Source organism: Papio anubis, chromosome 2, assembly GCF_008728515.1.
Source record: "Papio anubis isolate 15944 chromosome 2, Panubis1.0, whole genome shotgun sequence".
In the NCBI taxonomy this organism is placed as follows: domain Eukaryota; kingdom Metazoa; phylum Chordata; class Mammalia; order Primates; family Cercopithecidae; genus Papio; species Papio anubis.
This window is the reverse complement of record NC_044977.1, coordinates 51,063,202-51,080,655: the sequence shown is the minus strand read 5'-3', so window position 1 is coordinate 51,080,655 and position 17,454 is coordinate 51,063,202. Positions and strand designations below refer to the sequence as shown.

At 50.7% G+C, this 17,454-nt stretch overlaps 1 protein-coding gene across 4 annotated transcripts in view; it reads left to right on the top strand.

Moving 5' to 3' along the window:
* LOC101002885 (fibulin-2) overlaps positions 1 to 17,454 on the top strand; it is a 92,418-nt gene that overhangs the window by 29,531 nt on the left and 45,433 nt on the right. The gene's annotated exons all lie outside the window — the stretch shown is intronic.

Here is a 17,454-nt window from a genome sequence, read left to right as displayed (position 1 = left end):
TGCCTATCCATGCCTGCTCCCAGCAGGTCCTCCGTAGCCCAGCACAGTCAGACACCCCATTAGAAGACCCCATGGGCTGCGGTGAGGAGGGGAAGGGTCCGCTGAGCCTACCTAAGAGCCATCCTCAAAGGGCTCTGCTGCTAAACAGGGGCCACAGCCCCCATGAGGCTGACCCCTTCCTGCTCACTTTAGGAGCCTTGAACTTCTGCAGGGGATGATTCTGTCGCATCAGCTGGGGGCTTGCAGATCCGGAAACCTGGTCTAGCTTCCAGGGGACCCTGGGGTGATGCTCCTAAGACCCCACCCATGTTTGAAACCCCTGCGGGCCCACACTGGAGAGGAGAGGCTTCAGGAGTCCTCTAGCAAACAGGTTAATCTGGGCAGATAACCCTGTGCTGCCACAGCCTGGGCAGTCTGGGGGCTTCACAGACCCGTGGACATTGGAAAGGCCCAGCGTTCCCTCAGTGTGAGACGGGACAGCCCCGCACCTGGAGGGAGCGCCTCAAACACAAATCAGATCATGCCATCCTCTGCCCTATATGGCTCCCTCCTGCCCCTCCCCAGCCTCTTCTCACAACAGTCAGAGCTTCCTTTCAATCAAGTTCAATTCCCTCTGGCTACAGAGCCTTTACACGTGCTGTTTCCCCTGCCTGAAGCACCCCCTTCTCACCACTGCCCACTTACCACCTCATCCTCCACATTGCAGCTCAAGTGGAAGCTCAAGGCTCCCTCCAGGGAGCCTTCCCTGACCCCCAGGAGGAGTCAGATCCCCTGAGTGAGGCTCACCACTTCACTCCTCAGCTCATATCACTGCTCAGAACATCACACCTCTGTGACTGCTGGGGTCCTTATCTCCCCGTCAAAGACCCAAGCTCCTCAAGGGCAGGGTCTCTGCTGGGTTTTGCCCAACCTGTACATTCAGCATCTGTCCGGCTCCTGTGCACATGCTGGGCACTCAAAAACCACTGTCAGAGAGTGGGCCGGGTGTGGTGGCTGACGCCTGTAATCCCAGCACTTTGGGAGGCCGAGGTGGGTGGATCACCTGAAGTCAGGAGTTCGAGACCAGCCTGGGCAACTTGGTGAAACCCCATCTCTACTAAAAATACAAAATTAGTCTGGCGTGGTGGCAGGCGCCTGCCATCCCATCTACTTGGGAGGCTGAAGCAGGAGAATCACCACCTGGAAGGCAGAGGTTGCATGAACCAAGATCGTGTCATTGCACTCCAGCCTAGGTGACAAGAGTGAAACTCAAAAACAAAAACAAAAACAAAACAAAAAAAGAAACAACTGTCAGAGGGTGAAGAGCTGAAGAAGGCAGAAGAGAAGCCTGCTTCCACCACTTTCTGCCCTTGTGTCCACAGGCGGTGGCCTGAGCTCCCTGTAGCCCACTCTCCACTCCTATAAACTAAGAGGGCTGTTGTGAGGAGTATGGGGCTCGGTAATCACAGAGTGCTGAGCACGGTGCCTAACAGAGTCACAGTGTTGAGGGATGTCTGCAGTCGACAGCAGCAGTCATTTGAGTTTTAGCGTTTCCCTGTTAGCCAGAGCATCACGGCATTCAGATACTCCTGCCCTGCAGAACCTGCTTGTGTCAGGCCCCGAGGAAGGGGCCCCTTTCCTGCCATGCATTCCTGGGGCCACAGGCTGTGCTGAGGCCTTCTGCAGGTCAGGGGCTTTCCCCAGCTGCTCTGGGAACCTCCAACCTCCTGAGGGCCGCCCTGCCCCAGGGTTCCTCCATGTGGTCCTCCATTGTGCCAGCCCTGCAGAAAAGCTGCCCTCACAAAGCCCCTTGAGTGACAACAGACGTCAGACTCCTTCTCCCCAGCCCAGGGAGCTGGGCATGTGGCTTCCATTAGGCCACATCTGGACATGCTCAGAGGCAGGGACGTCCTGGCCGAGGCAGTCTGGATCCCTGGCAGGGCTCCAGCTCAAAGACAGGACCCCCAGCCCAGCCAGGCCTGGGGCACTGGCTGGAAACCCCTTCTCTAGGCCCCAGGGCTGCCATGGCAACGTGGCTGGAGGGGTCACTTCCGGCCCCATTACCTCTCTTTCTGCAGGGCCCAGGGCTGAGCAGGGCAAAGCCACCTCCCCAGCTTCTCCTCACCAAGGGCTCCTCCATCATTTAGATCCCTCAAGGCCTCCCCCAACAACAGCAGCCAGGGGCTCTAAGGCCCAAACCCCACTTAGTCCAGGAGGCTCAGCTGGGCAGCCCGATCCCCCACCTGCTGGGCTTCCGTCTCCCACCCCTCCCATGCTGCATACACATGGCTGTGACCAGGGATAAACCTGCCTGTGTACATCTCTGTAACGCCCTCCTCCCCCATTAGACCGTAAACGAGGGCGAGGTTGCGCCTGCCTTGCTCACTGTCGCAGCCTTGGCTCAGTGAGGGTGCTCTGTAAATATCTGTGGAAGATATCAGCGGGTGGGCTGAGGACAGATGGTGACTAATCATCGTCACATTTCTAATTACTCAGCAAGTCCTCAGCTGAGCGTTGAACACGAATTAGCTCATTTAATCCTCAAAGCAGCCGCATGACGCAGGGACTTCCCTGCTGCTTACAGATGGAAAAACTGAGGCACAAAACCATAAGCCACATACTCAAATTCTGTGGGTTGTAGAGCCAGAGCCCATGAATTGGTGATGACGAGTGGGCCGTGGGTGGGCAGGAGGGTGAGAGATGGGGTGCGGGCGTGGATGTTTATCCGGCCAGGCCTGAGCTTCTGGGTCCCCTTTGAAATCATCCTCTGCCACTGGGTCCTTAAACCTTCCATTCCCTGTGCACCAAAAGCTGCAGCTGCCTGTCCCTGCCCTAATTCTGGTCTCTGGGCCTTTGCATGTGCTGGGTCCCCTGCCAGATCAGCGGTCAGACAAGATAAGGGGGACTTAGTTGGAGGCCTGTCAGCCAGCAGGCCTCATCAAAGCCCATACCCAAAAATCCATTTGAGAAAGCTCAGGGCTGAGGGGAAAACGGGGGCTCCTGAGAACAAAGCTGCTTTCCAGGATCCCACAGCCCAGACCAGAGAGGCCTTGGGCATTAAGAGGCAGGGTTGGGGGCTAGGGGTGGGGCTGCTTCTATTTCAGAAACCCTGGAAGCTGCACTGTATGCACCACGCTCCTGAGCCTGGCTGCATGCCCTCCCTGGCACACGTGCACTTCATTACATACCCCACCTACAACATGCATGCTCCCCACCTCCCCCATCCCAGCCCGCCACCTCCCGCCTGTGACCTGGTGCTGCTAGCCACACCTCTTGGACTGTGCTCCACTGAGAATAGGGAGTGGAGCCTACCTCCCCAGCTTGGTGGGAGGATCAAATCACAGAAACAGGAGCCGGGCACCCAGGAGGTGCTTGGCGAGGGCGAGTTCTGTGCCCTGCCCACCGTAAGCAGGTTGGAAGCAGAGTTGGCAGGGGTGGCAGCCGGTGGGCCTGGAGGAGCCCACAGAGACCCCAGTTTCACCCTCGTTGCATGTGAATGGACTTTGCACGTGATCCATGCCCAGCAAGTGCTGTTCGAGGCCTTGAGAGATGGGAAAATGGGATCCAAGCTGGTTAAGAGCCTTGCCCAAGGCCACTGCTATGGGCAGCAGAATGAGTGGATGGGAACACTGCTGACACTCCAGAGCCCCTCATGCCCATCCTTCAGGAAGCCTTCCCAGATATCCCATAGGCATGTCTTCCTCACAGCCCCCAACCTGTGAACCAAGTCCATACTCGTTCATCTCTGCCTCCCCAGGGATGCCAGGACATGCTCACAGTTGACACCTAATGAAGGTTGTAGAGTAAATGATATGGGATTGAACAAGACACAGGCATCCAGCTGTGGGGACAGATCTCTAGAAACCTCAGAAGGGAGACAAGGAGAAAGTAGAGCTGGAGCTGGGGGAGGGGCTGAGCAAAGGCACAGAGATTCAGGAAGGCTTCCCAGAGGAGGTGCTGTCTGAGTTGGCCAGGAACAGGTGTAAGCAAATGCTTGGAACAGAGGGGAGATGGTTCGGGGTGCTCAGAGGATGTCAGGAGAACTAGGGTGGGGAGGAATTACTGAGAGAAAGGGTGGTCAGGGGGATTCCCCCCGGTTTACTCATTTATCCTCCCAATATTTGTAGAACTCCAACTGTGTGCAGAGCCTGCTAGAGGCCCTTGGGCTCTGCAGAGAATATGATAGGTATGGTCCCCACCCTCACCTCACAGTGCTGACATTCTGTTGGGGAAGAAAACAGTAAACAAGTCCATGGGAGTTACCTGCTGTAATGTCAGGTATTGCTAAGAGAAAGCAGGGTGAGGCCGTGTGTGGTGGCTCACACTTGTAATCCCAGCACCTTGGCAGGCCAAGGTAGGTGGATGGATCACCTGAGGTCAGGAGTTCAAGACCAGCCTGGCCAACATGGTGAAACCTCTGTCTCTACTAAAAATACAAAAATTAGCCAGGCGTGGTGGTAGGCGCCTGTAATCTCAGCTACTCAGGAGGCTGAGGCAGGAGAATCGCTTGAACCCAGGAGGCAGAGGTTGCAGTGAGCCGAGATTGTGCCACCATACTCCAACCTGGGCGACAGAGCGAGACTCTGTCTCAAAAAAAAAAAAAGAAAAAAAATTAAAGCACGGTGAGAGGAAGGGTAGGTGGACACGGGAGTCCTCCTTGGGGCGGTGACCTGAGCAGAGAGCTGAAAGGAGGGGAGGAGCAAGCCACTTGAACACCTGGCAGAGGGAGCAGTGAGTGCAAAGGCCCCAGGGCAGGAAGGTGCCCGGACAGGAGGTCAGTGGAGCTGAGATAAGTGGGGGAGAGGAAGGGAGATAGGGGATCTGGGAGGTCACTGGGGCAGGCTGTCCAGGGCCTGTGGCCACCATGAGGACTTTGGCTTCTACTCTGAGTGAGGTGAGAGCTACAGCAGGGTGTTGAGCAGAGAGGAGTGACACTGGCCAACTTATGTGTTAACAGGATCCCTGGCTAGGAGGAGTGGCAGAGTTGGTACAGGGTCCTCACAAGGAGCTCCCGAAAGGGAACACATCCTCTCTTGTCAACACAGAGACCCAGAGCGCAGCTGTGCCTAGAGGCTCTGTTGGAGAGGATGGGAGCAGGTGGCTGCCCTGGGTCCACAGAGCTCCGAGGCTGGACAGGTGCCCTGCATTTGCTGGGGGCCCCTCCAGGCCAGTTCCCCAGGTTTCGTTGCCACCAGCCCTGGCTGGCGGCTGGGTTCAGGCCCTCTGCTCGGGGGCATCTGTCAGAAGCAGCAAGTTTCATCCTGTGACAACCTGGAGATACTCCACGTGGACATCCCATTTCATGGAAGAGAAACTCTCATCTTGGGGCTGTGGCGGGGAGCCCCAGTCTCCCAGTGGAGGAGGAGGGCTTGTGGTTCCCATGGGGGATCTAGGGGTACAAGTGGGTCTGGGTGGCTGGTAACTGGGGGCTCCCTGTGTTTGTCTGCCTGGGCAAAATGTGTGCATTTCACAGCTGGACCTAACGCATCTTGAGGGTCCGGGGCCAAGGCTAGGCCTGTGGTGGGTTTCTTTATTTTAATTTTTGAAACTAACTCTGTGGGTTTATGCAAATAAAACCACTTTATTGAGATATTATTTGCATGCCATAAAGTCCCTCTTTGAGGGAGCAGAATCTAGTGGGTTTTAGTAGATTCGGAGTTGTGCAGACATCCCCAGAATCTAATCTCAGAGCATTGTCATCGCTCCAGAAAGACACCCACATCCTGTAGCAGTCACTTTCCATTCCCTCCTTCTCCCAGTCACTGGCAGCCAGGAATTTCCCTTCTGAGTCTATGGATTTGCATATTCTGGATACCCCTGGACTCTCTGGGAATCATGCACTATGTGGTTTCTTGTATGTGACTCTTTCATTTAGCACAATGTTTTCAGGGTCCATTCATGTGGTAGCATGTGTCATTAATTCCTTTTCATGGTTGAATAATGTATGAATATACCACATTTCAAAAATCTGTTCATCTGTTGATGGACATTGTTCTTCCAACTTTTTGGTATCATGAGTAATGTAGCTATTCATATTCATGTGTAAGTTTTTTTATGGACACATGTTTTCCTTCATCTTGGGAACATATCTAGGAGTAGCATTGCTGGGCCACATGGTAACTCTGTGTTTAACCCTTAGAAGAACTACCAGACTGAGGCCGGGTGCGGTGGCTCACGCCTGTAATCCCAGCACTTTGGGAGGCCGAGGCAGGCAGATCGCTTGAGGTCGGAAGTTCAAGACCAGCCTGACCAACCTGGAGAAACCCTGTCTCTACTAAAAATAAAAAATTAGCCGGGTGTGGTGGCACATGCCTGTAATCCCAGCTACTCTGGAGGCTGAGGCAGGAGAATCGCTTGAACCTAGGAGGTGGAGGTTGCGGTGAGCCACAATTGCACCGTTGCACTCCAGCCTGGGCAACGAGAGCAAAACTCTGTCTCAAAAAAATAAGAACTATCAGACTGTTTTCCAAAGTGACTGCACCATTTTACATTCCCACCAGCAGTGCACAAGGGTTCCAGTTTCTCTACATCCTCACCAGTTGTTATAGCCATCCTAGTGTGTATGAAATAGCGTCTCATCGTGGTTTAGATTGCAGTTCCCTGATGACTAATGATGCTGAGCATGTGTTCATGAGATTGCTCTAGAAACTTCTAGAATACACAAGCACACATCCCATTAGCCTCAAAGTGATGACATCATCACACTGTCATGTAGTCTCTGGAGAACTCCACTATACACTGTGCTCTGGGGGAGAGTGTATGAAGAAGGTAACCAATGTTCTAATGTTATTACAAACATAATTTTGACCTTATGGATCTCTGAAAGGGTCTTGGAGACCCTATAGGGCAGGACCACACTTGAGAACCACTGGTCAGTGCAACTACAAGCATGTAGGTGCGTGCACGTATTTTTCACAAGATATAGGATGCACAGTGTTCTGTTCTATGCCTTTTTCAAGTAACTATGGATATTGGAGCTTTTCCCTGTCATTGCATGGAAAGTCCCCTTTCTGCGTTTGATGGCCGCAATGCCCCACAGCATACAGACCCCATCTTGATTTACCAGTTCCCTTACTGATGGATATTCAGGTTGGTTCCAGTCTTTTGCTCTTAAAAAGTGATGCTGCTGTGAGCATCTCTATAGCATGCCCCACTGTGGAATTGTGAGGTCAATGTGTCTGCGCTTTTTTCTTTGTATGCTGTTCATTGACACATAACCACTAGAACCTGTCAGAAGCACACAGCTCAAATGAATTTTCACAAGTGAACACACCTTTTGAGCTGACCATCTGCTCATGAGACAAAACCAGCCCCTAGGAAGCCTCCTTTGTGCCCCTCCTAGGAAACCACTTTTCTTGACTTATAATGGCAGAGGTTAGTTTTCCTGCTCTTAAACTTTTATAAATGAACAGACTGTGCTGTCGCGTGTATCGGCAAGGGAGTCTTTTTGATTGTTGCATAATGTTCCATTGTAGGGATTGACCCTGCCTAGGTTGTTCCCTGGCTGGGGGCATTGGGGTTGTTTCCAGTGGAGGCCGTGAGCTTTCTCTGCCAGAGCCCTGGTCCTTATGCCTGTGCATTTCTGTTGAGAGGTGCTGGCTGGCTCAGCTCTAGGAGATACGGATGTATTTTTATAGCCCTGGTAGATGTTGTTCGTTTGTTCGCCCTGGAGGGTGTACTGGATTTCACTTACACCTGCAGTGCATAAGAATGTCTCTTTCCTCATTCTATTCGTGCAACAAATAATTTATTGAGTGCCTCTCTCACTGTTGCAGGTGCGGGGGAGACAGGGTGAGCAAAACAGACAAGACTGGAGCTGCCACTCGTGGGGTGGGGATTCACACAGTCAACAAAATGAACATCTGAAATCTGGCACGTTAGATGGTGAAAGTGCTAAAGAGGAAATTCAGCAGGTTCTGGACTTTGCCATTCTGAGAGGTGGGGGGCAGCCTCTCCTAGTGGTTTTAGTTTGTGCGTAGCTCTCCACCCACCTCGTCTGAGGGTCCCCCAGTGAGTCTCCCTGGTCACACTCCCACCAACACTGCTGTGGGGTGGCCTTCCTGCCATTCTCACCAAACCAATGTTAGTCTTTCCTCCTTGGACACACCTCAGTCATGGTATAAATGACCCATTGTCACCATAATGCAAGTGAGGCAACCATAGCACCTCCGTAGCACACGCAGTGCACATTTATTATTGCTCCCAAGTCCACAGGCCAGTTGGGCAGTCCTGCTGACGTAGCCAGGCGTGGCTGACATCAGCTGGGCCTGAGCGTGTGTCTGTGATCTCCTGGCAGCTGAGCTGGTCCGGGATGGCCTCAGCCAGGATGGCTCATGTCTGTGCCACGTGGTCTCCAACTGGTTAGCTCTGGTGTGTTCTCATTGTGGGAACAAGAGAAAGATTAGAAACACACAGGTGTTTTAATTTAGGATCTTGAAGCTGGAGAGCAGTCCTTCAATTATTAAGATAGTTTGAGATTTTATTACTTCCTGGGAGATATGTGGTACACCTGGGGGCCACACACACAGGGAAGTCAGGGAGCACAAGGCTGGGGCGGAGGGGGAGGTGCGGGGAGAGGTGTGGGCCTGGGGCACTGGCTTTCACTGGGGTCCAGGGTGGGGAACATGAAAGTCTGGTAGTTGTTGGGCAGTTTAAAGCAAGCAGGCCTGAGATTTGAAACAAACCAATGCAAAGTCCTTTCCTGGATGGATGCGTTATTTTGGAATCCTGCTGGCCTGGAGGCCAAGTGTGGGTTTGGGGCGAGAGCTCTCTGGGCTGAAGCAGAGGAAAGACAGCAGGAATTTATCCTCTAAGTTACATGGCCAGTCAGACATGGAGGCTGAGGTAGTACGCGTGCGGTAAACCTCAACACCCACGGGCTCTTGCACCTGGGCTCGGAACTAGCTGGGCCACTGCTTTTGCCACATTGTGTTGTCAGCCAGTTAGGAGGCCAGCCCAGGGTCAAGGCTCCTGGCCACGAGAGTCACTGCAGAGTACCGCTGCCATGGTGGGGATTAAGGAGGGGGAGAATGCAGGCGGTCAGTCCAGTGGGTGCCCCATGCCTGAGCACCAAGCCCCAGACCCCGTGCCGGTACTTTACATGCCTCATCTTATTTAGTTCCCATAGTGACCCTACAGCAAAGGGATTACGAGTCCCTTCCCACTGTGGTGTCAACCTGTGCCTGGCCACGGCCTAGGGCAAGGAAGTGTTGAGCCCAGCTCTGAACCCAGATCGGTTGATGTAAAAGGCATCTCTGTATTTTCTGCCTGGGTCCTGGCACAGGGCTCCCCAGGTTGGAGGCTGGCTCTACCCCTCACTAGCTGTGTGACCTCGGGCAAATTGCCTAACTATCCTGGGCCTCAAGATTTCTCACCCGTAAAAGGGGCTTACTGATGGGTCCCTCCCAGAGCTGTGTTCTCAGTGGGAAGAACGCCTGCGGTGGACACCAGGTGCAGGGGAGGCCTGCCACAAAGCAGAGCTCCACTCATGGCTGGCATCCTGGATGCTGTGGTTCCAAGTCCTGAGGCCCTGCTGGGAGGGTGGCGGTCTCTGAGCCCTGGGCTGCATCCTGTTCACGCACCCAGGCCAAGGCCGCAGATGCAGCTTTCCTGAGGCTGAACCATGCCTGGGAGTCCTTGGCCTCCTGAGCCTTCCAGAATCCTGGGGGCCTGAGTGAGCTGGAGTTCAGGATCTGTGCTGCGGGTTTCCCTGCAGGCAGTGTCAGCATTCTCTATCTGCCAGCACCTCCTCTAGGCTAGGCCAGGCTGTGCGCCTCTAGGACCTCTGGCCTGCAGCATCTGGGGCTTTGAGGGGAAGCTTCTGGTTGAGATCAGAATTGTGTGGCTGGGGCTCTGGTGGGACCTCCACCCCCTTGTCCACTCCTAGGCCTCCATGCTGGGAAAGTGGGCTTGGGGCCAAGTTGAAGTGAGATTGAGCCTGCTTTGGCCCTCAGAGAGTGAATTCCTGCCTGTGCCGCTCCTGGCTGTGTGACCTCAGGCAAGTGACTCACCCTCTCTGAGCCTCAGTTTCTGCATCTGTACAATGGGGTGGTCCTGTTAGTCTCAGGATTACTGAGAGGAGCAGGCGGGCTAACGGCAGCCAGCACCGAGTGCTGCTCCCTGCCTCTTCCTGCCAGAAGTTCTGCAGGAACTGGGGTGGTGAGGGAGGGATGAGAAGAGGGCTTTGTGTTTTTGTTTCTTCAGACAGATGTAGATGTGTGTCTTCTGGTGGCCAGAAGTTGTCCCCTCTGGCAAAAGAGCAGAGGGGCCAGGCCTGGTGGGGTTGGGCAGGGGCTGTTCAACTGCTGTGTTTGCCACTCCAGCTGCCTACAGATGTGCAGCAGCGTGTTCCTCAGTGGCTGTCTCCCTCCCATGCTGCCCTCTTGTTTTGGCCTCTGCCAACTGCGTCAGCAAATGCGCGAGCTGCGAGACCCCTCCTTCAGCCACACAGCCTGGCTGCGAGGCTGACTTCCCACAGACAAGGGGAGGGGCACCCTTCTCTACTGAGTCTGCATGTGGGGCCCTCTTCATCACCCTCACAGGTCACCCTGCATCAGTGGAGCATTTATTATGTGCCAGGCACTGTGTTCATCACTGGACACGTATCAGTCTATTATGCGTCATGACCCCCTGTGAGGGGATGTCATCATTTTGTCCGTTTTGTAGACAAGGTGACTGAGACCCAGACAGGTTAAGTGAATTGTCCAAGTTTCCTGAAACCAGTGAAGTAGATGTTTGCAAACCCCTGACTTGGCCCTCTCCACCAGGCACTTCCACCTCCTGCCTGCTGCCTCCCTGAGTTTGCCTGGCTGCCCAGCATGAGCAGGCATTTCCCTGTTGTGGGCAGATGAGGCTTCAGGACTCTCTGGATGGCTGGCCCTCGAGGGGCAAAGGTGAGCCCAGGGCAAGCTGGCAGGCCTCAGGCTCCGCACTCACCCCCCACCTCCAACCCTTCAGGCTTCTGCCTGGTATCTGCCTGGTCAAGGTCTAGGCAGGTGGACCTGGTGGGGCTGTGGTTTCAAGTATAGTCAAGGGCCACATAAGGATGTTTTGGTCAGTGATGGACCCCATATATGACGCTGGGATTAGCAGGTAGGCAAGCCTGCTTGGCACAGACGGCCCAGAACCTGGGGGCGGGGGAGTGGGGAGAGAGGGAGTAAGAGGCTTTCTCTCCTGCTTCTAGCCCCGCCCTCTCACCTGCCCCCCTCACCCTTTGGGTGCCGGGGATTCAGTGGGAACCACAAAGGTGAAGACCCTTAGGGATGAGGGTCCCTGCTGTCACTCCAGCAGCTGGCCTTTAGAATGCATATGATGGAGAAGCAGCACTAGACGTCTGGGAGTGAAACAGCTTGTGGGAAAGTAGGGGCCGTGGGGACCAGAGACTGTACCTAGAACACAAGGACAGTCACTCCTGCTATTGCCCTGGGGCTGTGGAGGCCCGCCCAAAATTTTGGGTTTTCTGCAAGAAGCCTGGGATATGGAACTTCATATGACAGCTCCCAATTTGTAAATATTAGCAATTCGTTCACATATTTTTAAAGCACCCGGAAAGTACGCTACAGGCACCTGCTTGCTGCCGTAACTTGGACTCTCCCTCTTCCACCCCTCATGACACCACTAGGATGACACAGAGGCCCAGGACTGGGTGAGGAGCCGCAAGCTCCGCGTAATGACATTTCCATCAATGATGTACTCCATATGTGATAGTCCCATATGATTACGGTGAAGCTGAAGGAGCTGAAAAATGCCTTTTGCCTAGTGACAGCGTAGCCATTATTCGTGTTTGTGGTGATGCTGGTATAAACAAACCTACTGCACTGCCAACAGTATAAAAGCCTAGCACACGGGCTGGGCGTGGTGGCTTATGCCTGTAACCCCAGCACTTTGGGAGGCCAAGGCAGGAGAATCACTTGAACCCGGGAGGCGGAGGTTGCAGTGAGCCAAGATTGCGCCATTGCACTCCAGCCTGGGCAACAAGAATGAAACTCTGTCTCAAAAAAACAAAACAAAACAAAAAGCCTAGCATGTGTAGTTAGTTACAGTGTGCATCATACTTGATAATGAATGTCTGTGTTAGCAGTTTATGTATTTACTATATTTTTGTTGTTATTTTGGTAGGCCTAGGGCACTACCGTGCACTAGTGTGTTATTTGGCTTTCTACTTATTTAAAAAATAGTTAACTATAAAACAGCCTCTGGCAGGTCCTTTGGGAGGTATCCAGGAGAAGGCATTGCTATCATGGGAGATGACAGCTCCATGCATGTTACTGCCTCTTAAGACTTCCCAGTGGGATAAGATGTGGAGGTGGAAGGCAGTCATATTGATGATCCTGACCCTGTGGAGGCCTAGGCTAGTGTGTGTGTTTATGTCTTAGTTTCTTTTTTCTTTTTTTGAGATGGATTCTCGCTCTTGTTGCCTAGGCTGGAGTGCAGTGGTGTGATCTCAGCTCACTGCAACCTCCACCTCTCGGGTTCAAGCAATTCTTCTGCCTCAGCTTCCTGAGTAGCTGGGATTACAGGTGCCCACCACCACACCAGGCCAATTTTTGTATTTTTAGTAGAGACGGGGTTATACCATGTTGGTCAGGCTGGTCTCGAACTCCTGACCTCGTGATCTGCCTGCCTCGGCCTCTCAAAGGGTTGGGATTACAGGCATGAGCCACCATGCCTGACCTATGTCTTAGTTTTTTTTTTTTTTGAGATGGAGTCTCCCTCTGTCGCCCAGGCTGGAGTGCAGTGGCGTGATCTTGGCTCACTGCAACCTCCGCCCCTGGGGTTCAAGAAAATTCTCCTGTCTCAGCCTCCTGAGTAGCTGGGACTACAGGTGCATGCCACCACGCCCAGCGAATTTTTCTTTTTTTTTTTGTATTTTAGTAGAGATGGGTTTCACCGTGTTGCCCAGGCTGGTTGCAAACTCCTGAGCTCAGGCAATCCGCCCGCCTCAGCCTCCCAAAGTGCTAGGATTACAGGAGTGAGCCACCGCACCCGGCCTACGTCTTAGTTTTTAAGAAAAAAGTTTTAAAAGTAAAAAAAAAAAAAAAAAAAAATTAAAAATAGGCTGGGTGCGGTGTTTCATGCATGTAATCCCAGCACTTTGGGAGGCTGAGGAGGGCGGATCACCTGAGGTCAGGAGTTTGAGACCAGCCTGGCCAACATGGTGAAACCCTGTCTCTACTAAAAATACAAAAATTAGCCGGTCACAGTGGCGCAGGACTGTAATCCCAGCTACTCGGGAGGCTGAGGTAGGAGAAGCGCTTGAACCCGGGAGGTGGAGTTTATAGTGAGCCCAGATCAGGCCACTGCACTCCAGCCTGGGTGACACAGCGAGACTCTGTCTCAAAAAAAAAATAAAAATAAAAACACATATAGAGTAAGTTATAAAGAAATATTTTTCTATAGCTGTACAATGAGGGCATTTATGTTTTAAGGTAAGCATTATTACAAAAGGGTAAAAAATTAAAGTTTGTAAAGTAAAAACATTACAGTAAGCTAAGATGAATTTATTATTGAAGTAAGAAAAATATTTTAAACTAAATTTAGTGTAGCCGAAGTGTCCAGTGTTTCTAAAATCTGCAGTAGTGCACAGTAGTGCCCCAGGTCTTCAGATGCACTCACTACTCACTCATGGAGTCACCCAGGGCAGCGTCCAGTCCTGCAAGCTCCATGGGTGGTAAGGGCCCCGTAAACCAAAAATAAAATTATAAAGCCCCGCCCTCCGCCGCCACCAACCTTCTAACTGGACTTCCTCCTCAGCAGGGGCTCTTAAAATTTAACTTGAAAGACTGGTTCAGGCCATGAAGGGAAGTGGGGGTTGGACAGGCCTCATTATACCTCTCACATGAACATCAACACAGATTTTAAGTCTGATAAGAAACATTTTACAGCCTAGCTAAAAGCTTCATTTGCATGATAAAACTACACCATGCACAACCTCTTATTCTATCCCAAACATCATTCCTTTCTGTTGATCCCAGGTCTTTAGACAAACTCAACCAATGGTCAACCAGAAAATGTTTAAATTTACCTATGGCCTGGAGGCGCACTCAATCTTGCTTTGAGTTGTCCTGCCTTTCTGGACCAAACTAATGTGTTTCTTAAATGTACTTGATTGATGTCTCATGCCTCCCTAAAATGTACAAAACCAAGCTGCACTCCAACCACCCTGGGCACCAGTGGTCAGGACTTGCTGAGGCTGTGTCTTGGGCACGTATCCTCAACCTTGAAAAAAAAACTTAAAATACTTTCTGAATTAACTGAGACCTGTCTCAGATTTTCTGGGTCTGCAGACCCTATACAGGGGGAACCACTTTTTATCTTTTATACCGTATTCTTACTGTGCCTTTTCTATGTCTAGCTTTGTTTAGATTCACAAATACTTACCATTGTGTTCCAGCTGCCTATAGTAGTACTCAGTACTGTCAAGTTCTGGACAGGTGTGTCGCCTAGGAGCAAGGCTACATCAGGCAGCCCAGGTGTGTCGTAGTCTATGCCACTTAGGTGTGGGTAAGGACATAAAGTGTCCTTTCTCAGAATGTGTCCCCTTCGTTAAGTGATGCATAATTGTGTGGGGTGAAGGGTAATGGAAATCTGCCAGGTGGAGGCACGGGGCATTTGGTTCTGGAAGGGCCCCAGCCTGGCCCCGTGGCTTCTCATTGGGAACCCTGAGCTCCAGGTCCCAGACCACCTTGGCTTTGCTCTGGCAGAGCACAGCTGGTGGCTGCTCCCGGGGTACCTGCTGCCTCTTCTCCAGGCAGGACTTCTGAGTCAGCGCCTCCCCGGCCAGCGCGGATCACCTGAGGCTTTGCAGAAAACCACGCTGGACAGCTCTGGTGCCCCATTTCCTGTTTACTTCTAAGAGAAAAAAAGATCCAGTTTATATTATGTGATATTTTGACTTTTATTTTTTATCAATCACTATTTATTAATGTTTCTAAAAAGGTATGTTTACATTTCTCACAGTAAATACTGGCCTGGGAACACCAAAATTGCTATGTAGTTAAATATATCTTACTAAACTATACGTATGATGGGCTGGAAATTAAGCGAGAAAGAAAAAACAATAAACAGAATTAAGTCATTTATAAGATTTATCTGTAAGTAACACAAAACATTATTCTAAGAATCAGAATTACATCAAACTTCAGTTTGAGCAGAAATACAGCCTCTTAGGTAATAGCAGTTCCTTAAAAAATAATGTAATTCACAGTTCTTTCTGAGAAGGGACAGTGCACACTTTTAGTGTCTTGCAAGTTCCACACATTTCTTTTTAAACAGAGTTAAACTTGTCAAGAATTTCTGTGCTTCTCCTGAATCAGGGTGGCCCAGAATTGTGCAAGATACTTTTCTCTCTTTCGCATAGAGTTGGCCCCTAGACATCTCAACAAAAATAACCCATGAAAATGCCAATGACAGTCGCACACATCACTGGCTCCCTGGAAGGTTGTGGAAGGGTGAGGCTTGTCCATAGGTCATCTGACTGAGAACATACCACTGTCCAGAGCTTTCTAAGGAGCAGCTGGAAGTCAGATACTATGGGGTCTCACAGCCCCTCCCCCCCATGTTGTTGAAGCCCACCATCAAGCCCCCTTTGGTAACTGTGACTCTCCCAGCCGCAGCTCACTAACATCTCAGGGTTCCAGCTGGAACCCCAGCCCACACCAAGCAGCTGGGACAGACTTTCACTGGGGCTGTTTGAGGGGGAAGGGGGCTCAGTGAAGAATGGGCTCAGCCTCATCATTATCCAGTGCTCTCTCTCATTTGGGACACACACACACGGATATTTCAATCTTGATACTGTATCTTGCAACTCTAAAAAATAACGATATTCTCTAATATTATCACATACTATGACCCTACACTTAACACAATTACCAATGCCCTAATGCCTTCTAATATTCAGACTATATTAATCTCTCTCTTCTTCTTCCCAAAGGGTATCGTATAGCTCGTTTTGTGAAAGTACTGTCTAATCAAGGATGATTAGATATTTGGTTTATTTTTGGTTGTTATGTGTCCTGAGTTTTCTTTTTTCTTAAAGTTTCTATTGAAGCATAATATACATGCTCTTGAGTGTCTTTTAATCCAAATTAATATAACAGTACTCCTCTTAGAGCTTTTTATTAGAGTAAAATGTATAGACAGTAAAGCAACAAGCCTTAATAGAACAGCCCAGCAAGTTTCTACTTAATGTGTAAACTCAGGCATTCCACAGTCAAGATAGAAAGCATTTCAAGCACCCCAGAGTTTTCCCGGTGCCCTTTCTGAGTTCTTACACCCCATTGCTGCCTGAAACCATTATTTTGACTTTTATCACCATCTATTATTCTTGCCCATTATTTTTGATTTTTTTGTAGAGATGGGGTCTACCTATGTTGCCCAGGTGGGTCTCAAACTCCTGGCCTCAAGCAATCCTCCTGCCTCGCCCTCCTAAAGTGCTGGGATTATAGGCAGGAGCCACCGTGCCTGGCCTAACTCTTGCCTAGTCTTTAATTAATTAATTTATCGAGACAGAGTCTCGCTCTGTTGCCCAGGCTGGAGTCCAGAGGTGCTATCTTGGCTCATTGCAACCTCCGCCTCCCAGGTTCAAGTGATTCTCATGCCTCAGCCTCCCAAGTAGCTGGGATTACAGGTGCCCACCATGACGCCTGGCTAATTTTTGTATTTTTACTAGAGATGGGGTTTCATCATGTTGGCCAGGCTGGTCTTGAGCTCCTGACCTCAAATGATCCACCTGCCTCAGTCTCCCAAAGTGCTGGGATTACAGATGTGAGCCACCATGCCCAGCCCTGTTTTGTTTCCTATTCTTGAATTTATTTTGAATGATGGGAATGTACAGCGTGATCTTGCTTGTGTTTGGCTTCTTTAGCTCAAGATAAAGTATTTGAGACTCATGCATGTTCGTGCATATAGCAGTAGTTCATTTTTAGAAAATTACTGTTTATGATTCCATTGCAGGAATAAATCATAGTTTTAAAAATCAATTTTAGTGTTGATGGACATTTGGGTTCCATGCTGCACACAGTTGCTGTGAGCATTCTCGTCTGTGTCTTTGGAAGACTTAGGCATCCATATCTGTTGGATACATACCAAGGACTGGAGTTGCTGCATCAAAGGTTATGTTTAACGTTAGCAGATACTGCCAAATGGTTTTCCAAAGTACATTGCCAGTTTACATCCCTACCAGCCATGCATGAGAGTTCCATTTGCTCCACATTTTTGCCAGCTCTGGTGGTTGCCATTCTTTGTAATTTTGGCCAGTCTGGAGGGTGTGTAGTAATAGCTCACTGTGGCCTTTATTTGCCTTCTCTTACAAGTTATGATGTTGTCTATATTTTCATATTACTCTTGGCTATTTTGTTGTCATTTGCCTATTTTAAAATTAAGTTTCTTTGTCTTATTGATTCATAGGCATTTTAAAAATGTATTCTGGTTATGAGTCTCTTGTTGGATTCCACTTATGTGATCTCATTCTAGGAC